This window comes from Miscanthus floridulus, chromosome 2 (assembly GCF_019320115.1).
Source record: "Miscanthus floridulus cultivar M001 chromosome 2, ASM1932011v1, whole genome shotgun sequence".
Taxonomy (NCBI): domain Eukaryota; kingdom Viridiplantae; phylum Streptophyta; class Magnoliopsida; order Poales; family Poaceae; genus Miscanthus; species Miscanthus floridulus.
Genome location: NC_089581.1, coordinates 78,899,081 through 78,914,502, shown reverse-complemented (window position 1 = coordinate 78,914,502; position 15,422 = coordinate 78,899,081). Strand labels below are relative to the sequence as shown.

Genomic DNA, 15,422 nt, shown 5'->3' with positions numbered 1-15,422 from the left:
AAAAGGTACACATCACGCGAAGATCTCACGAAGCGCTGCACGGTTTTGCTCAAGAAAGCACTCGGACGATGCTTGTTCCTGCTCGACAAGACTTGAAGGAACAAGACGAGGCTTCCAGAACTCAACCATGAAGTGCTCGGGGGCTTGTCAGTGCGGGACCCACGGGATACCCCGCAAGGAAGGGAGAAGAACTAGCCTAACTAGGATTCTTCCCATGTAATCTTAGTAGTAGTATTATTCTGTAATCCTGCTAGGAACTCTCATTGTAAACCGACTAGGACTCTGGCCTCCTGACTATATAAAGGAGGGTAGGGCTCCTTGAATCGGGGGTTCATAGGACAATTGTACAACACAACACTTTACAATCAAACCAATGCAAAGGCTAAACACCGACTGGACGTAGGGCTATTACTCGATCATCGATCGAGGGTCCGAACCAGGATAAATCGATTGTCTCTTGCGTTAACCATCGAGTTCTGCTGTAACACCCTAGGTGTTAGCCTTGCATAACTTGACTTGCATAACATGAGCATGATCATCAAGCATTCATATATAAGCATTTACACTTGAAACATTTAATTGAAACATATGCAACATTTCTTATTATTTCATGTTTCCATGTGTTTAGGCATATGATCATGAGTGTAAACATGTACTGGGTAGATGTGAGTCACAAAAACATGTAGCAACACTTAGGTTAGCAAATAGGACCTTGTTCATGAAGGTCACCTTTCATGACCAAACACTTAAGATTTCATGTGTTAACCTAGATAGCACTATGAGTGACTAATACATGAAATGATTGTATGACCTTGCAATTAGCTTAAACATGTTTAGAGTATCATTATGCACAACTTTGATATTCATTGTTAGGGGTAAATAGGTCATTAAGCCCTAGTTTGAAGTGTACCACCATTTAAATGTGACATGTTTGACCAAGTTTGAACTATGTGTTAGAGACCTTGCATGGAGGTAGTCACTAAAGCAAAGTTGTAGTGTTTGGCAAGAGGAACAACTTTTATGTTTTGGTCATTGACTGGTTTAGCTCCTAGCCTACTTGAATTGATCTCACAAAAATCAGCAAATTCACCTTTTCAACACTTACCAAAAATTTTCTAAGTCCTATTAACTGACAGCCTGACAAGCTGACCTTTGGGAAGACATAACTTGGTTTTGGTTGCGAATTAGCACGAGTTCATTGAATATGAATTGGAGCTGGTACATTGGGCTACAAATTTGGTTTAGACGGTATGCGCTAATACTCCACGGATTAGAAGTTTGATCTTCGTTAAAACTCGTTGTCAGGCGGCCATCGTGTTTTCTGATTGAACTGAACTGGCTAGTTCAGTGGCCGATCGGCTCAGAGCCGAGCCACCGCGTGGAGGAGGACAGCAGCCGTGTGTCGCTGGCATCCTGCCCAGCATGGCAGAGCTAGGCCAAAGCGCACTACATCAAGCCCCAGCACCACCCGCACTGAGCCGCGCCCTCATTTCTAAATTTCTGCTTCTCCCTCGCCGGCCGAAGTGCAGCAGCGGTAGTCGAGCTTTTCCTCGCCTCCGCCATCGCCATAGCCAGAGCAAGCTCACGTCCAGTCGCCCAATTGCCACCGCAATAGCTCCTCCGTGATGCCGCCGTCACGCCGCGCCCGCAATCACTTCCTTAGCCACGTCGGTAAGCTCCAACACCGTGCTCAAGCTCGCCGGAGCTCCGCCGCCGAGCCCATCACCGTGGCTGGAGAGCCACAATCCACCATTCTTGGTGCTATCGTGTGCGCTAGGTTCCTCGTAGTTCAGTGATGCTCATCCGAGCTTTAGGTTGGGCCGCCGAGGTCGTCACCAGCGTACCGCCGTCGTCCCGCCTCGCCATGCCGCCATGAGTGCCGCCACCGTGCGTAGCTCCATCGAGAGGCTGAGCCATGTAGGTCAATGGGTCCAGGAAGTCGTAGGGTTCATACCGTGTAGACGTCACCGCTGGCGAACTCGCCGTTGATGAGCCGTGGCCGTGCCATGTCGAGCCACGCCGCCTGCTCTGCTTTCGGTCACTGGCTGGTGGGGCCGACTGTCCAGTGGGTCCCAGTCGTCAGTGACAGCAGTACAAAAGATAGTTCATTTGATTCAGGATTTCATGCTATTTTGTAAATTTTAGATCTCTAGTTGTATAGCTTCAAAAATTGTGAAATAAATTTGTTAGTATTCCTTAGGAAGTGAAGTATTTAAGAAAAATATGATCTTGACACTTACAGTAGAAATTTTGGAGGATTTAAATAGAAATTTGAAATGTGTTTTTGAATGCATGCAAACTTGTTTATTTTATATCTAGAGTTCCTGTGCACCAAAAATTATGAAATTTTTGTGGTAAGCAATTCTTGACATGTATGAGCTCTGGTAAACATTTGAGGATCAGTGCATGTATAGATTTGTAGTTATAGATTTTTCTTTTATAAATAGGTAATCCTTGTATGAATTTTTATAAATTATTTAGGAATCCAATATGCATGAAATTTGTTGGAGGTTATCCTAGTACCAAAAGGATGCTAAGAAAATTATAAAATCTATTGCTTGACACTTTTCACTAATGTTTTCTATTTTTGCTATTGTAAGCCTCTCTGCCTTGTCATTTTTATATAGAATGTTTTACTTGGTAAAATGGCATGAAACTTTTACAGTAGTCGTTTGGTAGCATTAGTAAGGCATTGTAAATTTTTAAGAATTTATGATGCACATTTGGTATATGTTTATTATTTAACCTATGTATCTAAGTAAAATAATAAAGGCATTTAAATAAATAGTTTTGGCTTTACCATTAAGTGTTCTTGAATGTTTTTGGTATGCTTGAACTGTTGGTAGGCTTTGTGTTGTAAAAATTTGAATACTTATATGAAGTAGAAGTATTGTTGCTTCATAATGCGAATTGGAATAGTTTCCGGACAGATTCTGTAGTTTGATAAGTTGCCTGATAAAAAGAATGTTTGCTGTAAAAATGGTTAATAACAAAGTTGTAGAAAACTTTATCATATGTCTTGTGTTAAAATTTTAGGACCATAGGTCAAACGGTTTAGGAGTTACAGCTGTTTAAAGTTAGCATTTCCGAATTTGCTTGCTCTCTGGAATTTCTGGACAGCACTGATATGATTGTCCGTTTTGGCTAAGAGAAGTTGTGAATTAGCTTTTGTGAATTAAATAAGAGTTGTAGATAATTTTATAGGCTTTGCAGAAAGTCCAGGATCGCTGCTTTGGATAATTAGAACTCCAGTTATGAGTAAAACAAATAGCTGCTGTTTGTGAAATAGTAGATGTATTGTTGAAGTAATTAATTACATAATCAAGAAGAGATATGCACCTACTCAGTAAACGCGATGCACTTGTTGTTACTTAAACCACATGCTATTAAGAATAATTGCTAGAATGCATTCTTCATGTATCATCATACCACACTTGTAAACATATATGTATTCGCAATATCTTATGCCATATTCATGCATCTAGGATCGGAGGAAGAAATAACGTTGCTGGAATTCGACGAAGTAGAGGAAGGGAACCAGCGGGAGAATCCTCAAGCCGCAGCTCCCGAAGGCGAGGAGCAGAACCCAGAAGAGCTTCCGGAGTGCCCTGACCACCGCCCCACTTCCTTTCTGCGAGGGAAGCCCCAGAGCATTTTAAGTCTCCACGTATTTTACAAATGATTACTTCAGTACTTATGATTGATGCATTAGGTTATAGGAGTTGAATGGAACCACTTGATGCATATAAATTCCTTGTCCAGAAATACTACCTTCAACCCGGTATAGGTCCAGGATCGAATACATGCTTAGCCATGCTTAGACCGGTATAAGTCGGGTGATTTCCTGTCACCTGCGAGATATAGGTGGATATCGAAGCACGGTTGGCTATATTTGCTATCGTGGAACAGAACCATGGGGTGATGTAAATCGAGGCCGGGCGGAGTCTATGCATGGGATGACTCATGTGATTCCATCTGTGCCGATTAAGGACCGTACCATTGTTGGCGCTTCTGACAAGATTGAACGCATGCCTATCACCTAGATGGCCGAATAACTCATTCCGACCGCGAAGCCGAATAGCTCAACTCAGGCCGGGCCCCACATGATGGTTCGAATGAATATGGAATTACAATACCTGCTATGGTTACTATTGTATGCTTTTAAATTAATATACCACATGTTTGGCACAGGATAGTTGCTAATCTAGAGATGGATAGTTATAATTAACTTGATAACGGAATCATAATTGTATAACTAAGTCAATCGCTTTTATGCAAAATGTTGTCCAGCTATCTCCACTTATACAGCCTTGCATAATCCTTGGAGTCATTTTTATTTCTGGTTTATGACGGGTAAGTCTAGCTGACTACCTTCTCGTACTCAGGGTTTTATTTCCCATTGTTGCAGATGGCACTGTGTATCATGGTTATTGCAAGAGTTGCTTCTATCCCACCGTGGATGAGGAGTAAGCCTTGGGCAGGCTTCTTTATTAATCCCTATCTTTGCTTTTGTGGACCGTGATCCTACTTGGCACTGTACTAAACTATATTGGCAACTTTACTTTCAAACTTAATTTGCTTCCGCTTTTATCTATCAAACTCGGTTTGTAATAACTTGGTTTCATACTCTGATGATGAAAATGTATCTATGAACTTTATGTAATATGTGGCATGTATGTTGAATCATGTACGATCTTGGTTGTTGTAAATCGTTTATCGAGACCCGTCATGGTACTCGACGGACTACCGGGTTTATATGGATTCAAGTATGACAGTGCGACCGCTCGCGGGCTACCATTGTACTTGTACTCTTATAAATTGGTTGGTTCTGCGACAGCTGGCATCAGAGCAAGATTCAACGTTAATTGTCACATGTGTATTTAAAACAAAAGTTTTTGTTTTCCAAAAACCCTTCTCTAGCAACTAATAGTTATATTAATAGGTATTTGAAATCTAAAGTGTGCCAATGATCACTTTCCTTATGCCCAAATTAAGGACTATTAGATGGCTATTTAAGTACTAACATGGGGGTTTTTACTTCGTCGTCCATATGGCGTGCTATTGTATGGATGCCATTCGCTTGAATGGTAATGTATGGATCAAATGCCTCTACGCCAAGGTAAGATGATGAGTGGTATGACCGCAAGATGTGAGCGTGCGGTCGGGGAGAGTTAGCTTTGATATGGCTATGTATGCATGCTTGCATGTGTATATGGTACGTATTTAATTGTGGGTTTAAATTATTATCGGGTAGCTTGATACAGAAGTATATGTATGGGTATATATATATGAAAGTATTTAAATTTACATTCTGCATCTTTCATTATGGGTTTGGGCTAAAATGAAATTCTTATGCAGGTACACTAACAACGAAACATGTAGCTCGACTAGTTACGCTATATATGAGAGAACGTATGTATGCTACCGTGTCTGCCGTTAGAAACAATTTTTTCCTAAGTTTGTGAGGACGTACAGAACGAGCATGCATCATGATAATTACCATTCACATAATTAAATTGTTCCTCCCCTTATAAATTTCTTACTCGGTTATGTAACTCTTATCCATTATGGCCTTGTCTCACAAAGTGTAAATGTTGATGGTACAGATGACGCGCACCCGTGCAGGAGCTAGTAGCAGCCATGATGGCAATGATGATGACTTACCACCACCACCATCGCCGTCCGCTTAGGAGTTCTTTGCCCAGTTCTTGGGGAGCCAAAGGACAATGGAAGAAGCTCTGCGCCTCATCACGCAAAACACCGCTCGTGGCCACCCACATCAACCAGGGACCAAGCCAAATCAGCACAGTACATTCAAGGAATTTCTGGATACGAAGCCTCCAATCTTCAAGGTGGCTGAGGAACCACTACAGGCTGACGAGTGGCTCAACACCATTGAGCAGAAGTTTCATCTGCTAAGGGTCACCGAGCATCTGAAAGCTGAGTATGCTTCTCATCAGCTGCAAGGACCAGCAGGGATCTGGTGGACACATTTCTTGTCATCTCTACCTGCTAATACACGAGTAACATGGGAGCAATTCAAGCTAGCTTTTAGGGGACATCACATTCCCCCAGGCCTAATGTGCATGGAAGCGGCTGAATTTATGAGGCTCACTCAAGGAACAAAGACCCTCATAGAATATATGCACGCATTCAACAACCTGTCCAGGTATGCTCCAGGTTTTGTGGATACTGAGGAGAAGAAGATAGAGAGCTTCAAGCGGGGTCTGGGTACCAAACTGATGAAGACCATGGCCAATTCTAGGTGCGCCACATACAATGAGTTTATTAGTGATGCTTTGACCCAAGAAAACCACAATAACATGCATGCGGTTGCTAAGGGTCGCAAGAGGGCATATGAGGCAGGTGCCTCCGAATCTTCAGAGTCAAGAGCGCCTATCACAGCTAGGCCACAATTCCGTCCACCTGCACCCAAGTTTAGGCCTCCACCACCTAAAGCTCAGAACAACAGACCTCAGAAACCATTCCGTAAGGCATTCACTATTGCCTTACCAAAAGGAACTAGCAGCCAGGGGAGCTCCACAGGACCTAGGAATAATCAGCCATGTTTCAACTGCAATCAAGTGGGTCATTGGGCCAAGGAATGCCCCTACCCCAAGAAGAATGGCAACCCAAATCAGAACAATCAGAGGCAGGCGAACACAAGGGCATGTTCGGGGTACGTGCATTATACTGCTGTTGAGGAAGCGCCCGCTGGAGAAGTTGTCACGGCTGGTATGTTTCTTGTCAACAAGCATCCCGCTGTTGTTTTATTTGATTTGGGAGCTTCTCATTCATTTATGAGTCAAGCATTCGCATCTAGACATGATCAAGAAATAATTGAAGTAAGCAAAGGGGGTTATAATATAAGTTCAGCAGGGGCAACTATTGCTACAAATAAGATAGTAAAAAATGTGCTCATCTCTATACAAGGGAGGGAGTATACAACAGATTTTATAATATTGTCTGGGTTATCGATAAGTGTAATCTTAGGCATGAATTGGATGAAGGATCATGGTGTTCTCATTGACACCAGCACCTGTACTATTATGTTGAGAGAACCCATGGGAGGGAATGCTTTTCTAGTACCACTCTCCCGCAATTTTGAACTCCAACATTTAGCTTGTGCTATCCAAACCACCACACTTTGTGATATCCCAGTGGTTTGTGAGTTTCCCAATGTATTTCTAGAGGAATTACCTGGTTTACCACCTGATAGGGAGGTGGAATTTAAGATTGAGTTAGTGCTAGGTACGGCACCCATATCAAGAAGGCCCTATAGAATGCCACCCAATGAGTTAGCAGAACTTAAGGTTCAATTACAAGATCTATTGGACAAGGGTCTTATCCAACCTAGCTCATCTCCGTGGGGATGTCTAGCATTGTTTGTGAAAAAGAAGGACAAGTCACTGAGAATGTGTGTAGATTACAGACCACTCAATGCTGTGACCATCAAGAACAAATATCCGTTGCCTCGCATCGACATTTTGTTCGATCAGCTAGCAAAGGCAAAGGTATTTTCCAAAATTGACTTGAGATCAGGTTATCATCAGATAAAGATCAGGCCAGAGGACATACCTAAAACTACTTTCTCTACTAGGTACGACTTGTATGAGTATTTGGTTATGTCTTTCGGACTAACAAATGCTCCAGCCTACTTCATGTACCTGATAAACTCGGTATTCATGCCCGAGCTCGACAAGTTCGTGGTCGTGTTTATCGATGATATATTGATTTATTCAGAAAATGAGTCAGATCATGAAGAGCATCCGAGGATTGTTCTATCCAGACTAAGGGAGCATAAGCTATATGCGAAATTTAGCAAGTGCGAATTTTGGTTGAGCAAGGTACCTTTCCTAGGTCACATCTTATCAAGAGATGGAATCTCTGTAGACCCATCAAAAGTACAAGAGGTCATGGATTGGAAAGCCCCGACTTCGGTTCATGAAGTTTGGAGCTTTCTAGGGTTAGCAGGATATTATCGTCGTTTCATTCTAGATTTCTCAAAGATAGCTAAGCCCATGACCAGATTACTTCAGAAAGATGAGAAGTACAAATGGACACCAGAATGTGAAGCAGCTTTTCACACCCTCAGAACTCTGTTAACTACAACACCTGTGCTAGCACAACCAGACATTGAAAAGCCTTTTGACGTATTTTGTGATGCATCGGTAATAGGTCTAGGGTGTGTGCTTATGCAAGAAGGGAGAGTTATTGCATATGCTTCTTGTCAATTGAGAAAGCATGAAGTCAACTACCCTACACATGATTTAGAACTTGTAGCAGTTGTTCATGCATTAAAGATATGGAGACATTGTTTGTTGGGCAATGTATGTCATATATATACTAACCACAAAAGTCTCAAGTATATCTTTACCCAACCAGAGCTGAACATGAGACAACGAAGATGGTTAGAGCTAATTAAGGACTACAATTTAGAAGTGCACTACCATCCGGGAAAAGCTAATGTAGTAGCAGATGCACTCAGTCAAAAGTCTCATTGCAACACTATGGAAGCATTATTGGAAGATGGGTTCAACTTGTTACACCCTACTGTACTACACAATATCACGATCAGTTGTTCACTTGAGAGCAAAATCATAGAGCTGCAGCAGACAGATGCAGGAATAAGTCACATCAAGAGAAAAATGCAAGAGCAAGAGACCAAGCATTTCAGATTGGATGAAAGAGGTGTGTTATGGTTTGAGGACCGACTTGTGGTACCAAAAGACCGTGAGCTTAGGAACCAAATATTAGATGAAGCTCACTCGTCCAAATTGTCTATTCATTCGGGTAGTAGTAAGATGTACCAAGATTTGAAAACCCATTTTTGGTGGACTAAGATGAAGAAAGAGATCGCCGCCTATGTCGCTAGGTGCGATAACTGCAGTAGAGTAAAAGCTATTCATATGAAATCTGCCAGATTACTTCAGCCATTGCCTATCCCAGGTTGGAAATGGGAAGAAATTAGTATGGACTTTATCACAGGCCTTCCAATGACACCACAAGGTCACGATTCAATATGGGTTATTGTTGATCGTCTCACCAAGTCAGCACATTTATACCAGTGAACACAAGGTATATAGTTGGGAAGTACGCTGAAATGTACGTTTCTCAAATCGTGAGACTACATGGAGTGCCTAGGACCATAATCTCAGATCGAGGACCATAGTTCATAGCTCATTTCTAGGAGCACTTGCACCAGGCTTTGGGAACCAAGCTAATCAGAAGTTCGGCATACCATCCACAAACTTCAGGACAGACGGAGCGAGTGAACCAAATCCTAGAAGATTTGCTTAGAGCTTGTGTTATATCTTCAAAAGGTTCATGGGAGAAATGGTTACCTTTAGCTGAGTTCTCTTATAACAACAGTTATCAAGCGAGTATCAAGATGGCTCCATTTGAAGCCTTGTATGGCCAAAAATGTAGAACTCCGTTGAATTGGATTGAGCCAGGTGAAAGGAGATACTTTGGTATTGACTTTGTCAATGAAGCTGAAGAGCAAGTACGTGTGATCCAACAGCATATGAAGGCAGCTCAATCAAGACAAAAGAGTTATGCTGATAGAAGAAGGAGACCACTGACTTTTGAAGTGGGTGACTATGTGTACTTGAAAGTATCACCCATGAAAGGGGTGAAGAGTTTTGGAATGAAGAAGAAGCTTTCACCTAGATATGTGGGGCCATACCAGATTTTGGAACGGAAAGGGAATGTTGCTTATAAGTTACAACTTCCACCTGAGATGAGTGCAATATTCGATGTCTTCCATGTTTCTCAGTTGAAGAAACGTCTTCGAGTACCTGAAGAAGCTATTGCACCCACCAACATACAACTTCAATTGGATTTGACCTATGAAGAAAAGCCAATTCGAGTATTAGAGGAGATGAAAAGAGTAACACGGAGTAAGATTATTAAGTTCTATAAGGTGGTGTGGAACAATCACAGTGAACAAGATGCTACGTGGGAACGAGAAGATTATTTACGAGAAGTTTATCCTGCCTTTTTCCAAGAATGGTAGGTCTTGCAAATCTCAGGATGAGATTTTTATAAGGGGGAGGGGCTGTAACACCCTAGGTGTTAGCCTTGCATAACTTGACTTGCATAACATGAGCATGATCATCAAGCATTCATATATAAGCATTTACACTTGAAACATTTAATTGAAACATATGCAACATTTCTTATTATTTCATGTTTCCATGTGTTTAGGCATATGATCATGAGTGTAAACATGTACTGGGTGGATGTGAGTCACAAAAACAAGTAGCAACACTTAGGTTAGCAAATAGGACCTTGTTCATGAAGGTCACCTTTCATGACCAAACACTTAAGATTTCATGTGTTAACCTAGATAGCACTATGAGTGACTAATACATGAAATGATTGTATGGCCTTGCAATTAGCTTAAACATGTGTAGAGTATCATTATGCAAAACTTTGATATTCATGGTTAGGGGTAAATAGGTCATTAAGCCCTAGTTTGAAGTGTACCACCATTTAAATGTGACATGTTTGACCAAGTTTGAACTATGTGTTAGAGACCTTGCATGGAGGTAGTCACTAAAGCAAAGTTGTAGTGTTTGGCAAGAGGAACAACTTTTATGTTTTGGTCATTGACTGGTTTAGCTCCTAGCCTACTTGAATTGATCCCACAAAAATCAGCAAATTCACCTTTTCAACACTTATCAAATTTTTTCTAAGTCCTATTAACTGACAGCCTGACAAGCTAACCTTTGGGAAGACATAACTTGGTTTTGGTTGCGAATTAGCATGAGTTCATTGAATACGAATTGGAGCTGGTACATTGGGCTACAAATTTGGTTTAGACGGTATGCGCTAATACTCCAAGGATTAGAAGTTTGATCTTCGTTAAAACTCGCTGTCAGGCGGCCATCGCGTTTTCTGATTGAACTGAACTGGCCGGTTGTGGCCGACCGGCTCAGAGCCGAGCCGCCGCGTGGAGGAGGACAGCGGCCGCGCGTCGCCGGCACCCTGCCCAGCGCGATAGAGCCAGGCTGAAGCACACTACATCAAGCCCCAGCACCGCCCGCACTGAGCCGCACCCTCATTTCCAAATTTCTGCTTCTCCCTCACCGGCCAAAGTACCGCAGCGGTAGCCGAGCATTTCCCCGCCTCCGCCGTCGCCATAGCTAGAGCAAGCTCGCGTCCAGTCGCCCAATTGCCACCGCAATAGCTGCTCCGTGATCCCGCCGTCACGCCGCGCCCGCAATCGCTTCCTTAGCTACGTTGATAAGCTCCAGCACCGTGCTCAAGCTCGCCGGAGCTCCGCCGCCGAGCCCGTCACCGTGGCTAGAGAGCCACAGTCCACCATTCTTGGTGCTATCGTGTGCGCTAGGTTCCTCGTAGTTCAGTGATGCTCATCTGAGCTTTAGGTTGGGCCGCCGAGGTCGTCACCGGCATACCGCCGTCGTCCCGCCTCGCCGTGCCGCCATGAGTGCCGCCACCGTGCGTAGCTCTGTCGAGAGGCTCAGCCATATAGGTCAATGGGTCCAGGAAGTTGTAGGGGTCATACCGTGTAGACGTCACCACTGGTGAACTCGCCATCGATGAGCCATGGCCGCGCCATGTCGAGCCGCGCCGCCTGCTCTACTTTCGGTCACTGGCTGGTGGGGACAACTGTCCAGTGGGTCCCAGTCGTCAGTGACAGTAGTACAAAAGATAGTTCATTTGATTCAGGATTTCATGCTGTTTTGTAAATTTTAGATCTCTAGTTGTATAGCTTCAAAAATTGTGAAATAAATTTGTTAGTATTCCTTAGGAAGTGAAGTATTTAAGACAAATATGATCTTGACACTTACAATAGAAATTTTGGAGGATTTAAATGGAAATTTGAAATGTGTTTTCGAATGCATGCAAACTTGTTTATTTTATATCTAGAGTTCCTATGCACCAAAAATTATGAAATTTTTGTGGTAAGCTATTCTTGACATGTATGAGATCTGGTAAACATTTGAGGATCAGTGCATGTATAGATTTGTAGTTATAGATTTTTATTTTATAAATAGGTAATCCTTGTATGAATTTTTATAAATTATTTAGGAATCCAATATGCATGAAATTTGTTGGAGGTTATCCTAGTACCAAAAGGATGCTAAGAAAATTATAAAATCTGTTGCTTGACACTTTTCACTAGGGTTTTCTATTTTTGCTATTGTAAGCCTTTATGGCTTGTCATTTTTATATAGAATGTTTTACTTGGTAAAATGGCATGAAACTTTTACAGTAGTCGTTTGGTAGCATTAGTAAGGCACTGTAAATTTTTAAGAATTTATGATGCACATTTGGTATATGTTTATTATTTAACCTATGTATCTAAGTAAAATAATAAAGGCATTTAAATAAATAGTTTTGTCTTTACCATTAAGTGTTCTTGAATGTTTCTGGTATGCTTGAACTGTTGGTAGGCTTTGTGTTGTAAAAATTTGAATACTTATATGAAGTAGAAGTATTGTTGCTTCATAATGCGAATTGGAATAGTTTCCGGACAGATTCTGTAGTTTGATAAGTTGCCTGATAAAAAGAATGTTTGCTGTAAAAATGGTTAATAACAAAGTTGTAGAAAACTTCATCATATGTCTTGTGTTAAAATTTCAGGACCATAGGTCAAACGGTTTAGGAGTTACAGCTGTTTAAAGTTAGCATTTCCGAATTTGCTTGCTCTCTGGAATTTCTGGACAGCACTGATATGATTGTCTGTTTTGGCTAAGAGAAGTTGTGAATTAGCTTTTGTGAATTAAATAAGAGTTGTAGATAACTTCATAAGCTTTCCAGAAAGTCCAGGATCGCTGCTTTTGGATAATTACAACTCCAGTTTTGAGTAAAACAAGTAGCTGTTGTTTGTGAAATAGTAGATGCATTGTTGAAGTAATTAATTACATAATCAAGAAGAGATATGCACCTACTCAGTAAACGCGATGCACTTGTTGTTACTTAAACCACATGCTGTTAAGAATAATTGCAAGAATGCATTCTTCATGTATCATCATACCACATTTGTTAACATATATGCATTCGCAATATCTTATGCCATATTCATGCATCTAGGATCGGAGGAAGAAATAACGTTGCTGGAATTCGACGAAGTAGAGGAAGGGAACCAGTAGGAGAATCCTCAAGCCGCAGCTCCCGAAGGCGAGGAGCAGAACCCAGAAGAGCTTCCAGAGTGCCCTGACCACCGCCCCACTTGCTTTCTGCGAGGCAAGCCCCGGAGCATTTTAAGTCTCCACGTATTTTACAAATGATTACTTCAGTACTTATGATTGATGCATTAGGTTATAGGAGTTGAATGGAACCACTTGATGCATATAAATTCCTTGTCCAGAAATACTACCTTCAACCTGGTATAGGTCCAGGATCGAATACATGCTTAGACCGGTATAAGTTGGGTGATTTCCTGTCACCTGCGAGATATAGGTGGATATCGAAGCACGGTTGGCTATATTTGCTATCATGGAACAGAACCATGGGGTGATGTAAATCGAGGCCGGGCAGAGTCTATGCGTGGGATGGTTCATGTGATTCCGTCTGTGCCGATTAAGGACCGTACCGTTGTTGGCGCTTCTGACAAGATTGAACGCATGCCTATCACTTAGCTGGCCGGATACCTCGTTCCGACCGCGAAGCCGAGTAGCTCAACTCAGGCCGGGCCCCGTTCTGTTGTGCGCTCCTTGCGGGGGGCGATCAGACTGAGCCCAAGGGCAGGCTAGGCCTGAACGTCCTGGCATTTGGTGTCCCAGATTGTGCGGCGCGGTACAGACCCGTGAAATGTGTACCTAAGTTGTACCAAAGGTGACCTAAGGCTGCCTTTGCGCGGTATGCCTGGGTTTGTGTTAGGAATAAATTCCTAGCTGGTTGAAATCGATTCGAATTGCCATCTCTCTCGGATAGTGAGAAACTTAGCTAGTCCCAATATCGTAGTAACTGAGTTATGGAACATGATGGTTCGAATGAATATGGAATTACATTACCTGCTATGGTTACTATTGTATGCTTTTAAATTGATATACCACATGTTTGGCATAGGATAGATGCTAATCTAGAGATGGATAGTTATAATTAACTTGATAACGGAATCATAATTGTATAACTGAGTCAATCGCTTTTATGCAAAATATTGTCCAGCTATCTCCACTTATACAACCTTGCATAATCCTTGGAGTCATTTTATTTCTGGTTTATGATGGGTAAGTCTAGCTGAGTACCTTCTCGTACTCAGGGTTTTATTTCCCATTGTTGCAGATGGCACTGTGTATCATGGTTATTGCAAGAGTTGCTTCTATCCCGCCGTGGATGAGGAGTAAGCCTTGGGCAGGCTTCTTTATTAATCCCTATCTTTGCTTTTGTGGACCGTGATCCTACTTGGCACTGTACTAAACTATGTTGGCAACTTTACTTTCAAACTTAATTTGCTTCCGCTTTTATCTATCAAACTTGGTTTGTAATAACTTGGTTTCGTACTCTGATGATGAAAATGTATCTGTGAACTTTATGTAATATGTGGCATGTATGTTGAATCATGTACGATCTTGGTTGTTGTAAATCGTTTATCGAGACCCGTCGTGGTACTCGATGGACTACCGGGTTTATATGGGTTCAAGTATGACAGTGCGACCGCTCGCGGGCTGCCATTGTACTTGTAATCTTATAAATTGGTTGGTTCTGCGACATCCACATACGCTGAAGCCCAAACAATACTGCCCCGGGTACCCCCGTGGCAGGCTATCGATGGTCAAACATCGACAGGAAGGCAACTGGTGCGTGTCATTAATCTGTCACTAGTTATCCATCTTAGCAACTTTTCTTTTCCTTTTTCATTTTCTTTTTTAGTTACCTTGTTTTCTTCCTAGCACGATCATGGCCAATAGGGCCATCTATGACTTTTCTACCCCTTCGGCTGCTAATGTAGCCACTGGTCCTAACGTCATCAATGCAGACACTCACTTTGAGCTTAAGCCCGCATTGATGACGATGGTGCAAGCTAGTCCTTTCTATGGTAAAGCCCATGAATATGCTAATGCGCATCTCCAACACTTTTGGAGATCTGTAGTACTTTTACCATTAAGGGAGTGACCTAAGAGGCCATATGTCTTCGTCTTTTCCCTTTCTCCTTATTGGGAAAAGCGAAACAATGGTTCTAATAAAACCGCAATGCTATAGATACATGGGAAAAGTGTTCCAACGCTTTCCTACTTAAGTTCTTCCTGTTGGGTAAGACCAATGCTTTTTGCAACAAAATCTCTAGCTTTCAACAGCAAGCCGATGAGTCGATTCCTGAAGCCTGGGAACATATGCAAGAGTATGTCACCGCATGCCCACACCATGGTATGGAATACTGGCTTTTGATCCAGAACTTCTACCGTGGCTTAGTTCCATTGGATAGGAGCCATTTAGATGTTGCCGCT

General features: G+C 42.2%; 1 non-coding gene across 1 annotated transcript; it reads right to left on the bottom strand.

The window, feature by feature from the left end:
* Positions 1-15,237: 15,237 nt before the first annotated feature.
* Positions 15,238-15,346, bottom strand: LOC136540982 (small nucleolar RNA R71). The gene has a single exon (XR_010780099.1). It is a non-coding gene; the product is annotated as a small nucleolar RNA R71 (small nucleolar RNA).
* Between the last annotated feature and the right edge of the window lie 76 nt (positions 15,347-15,422).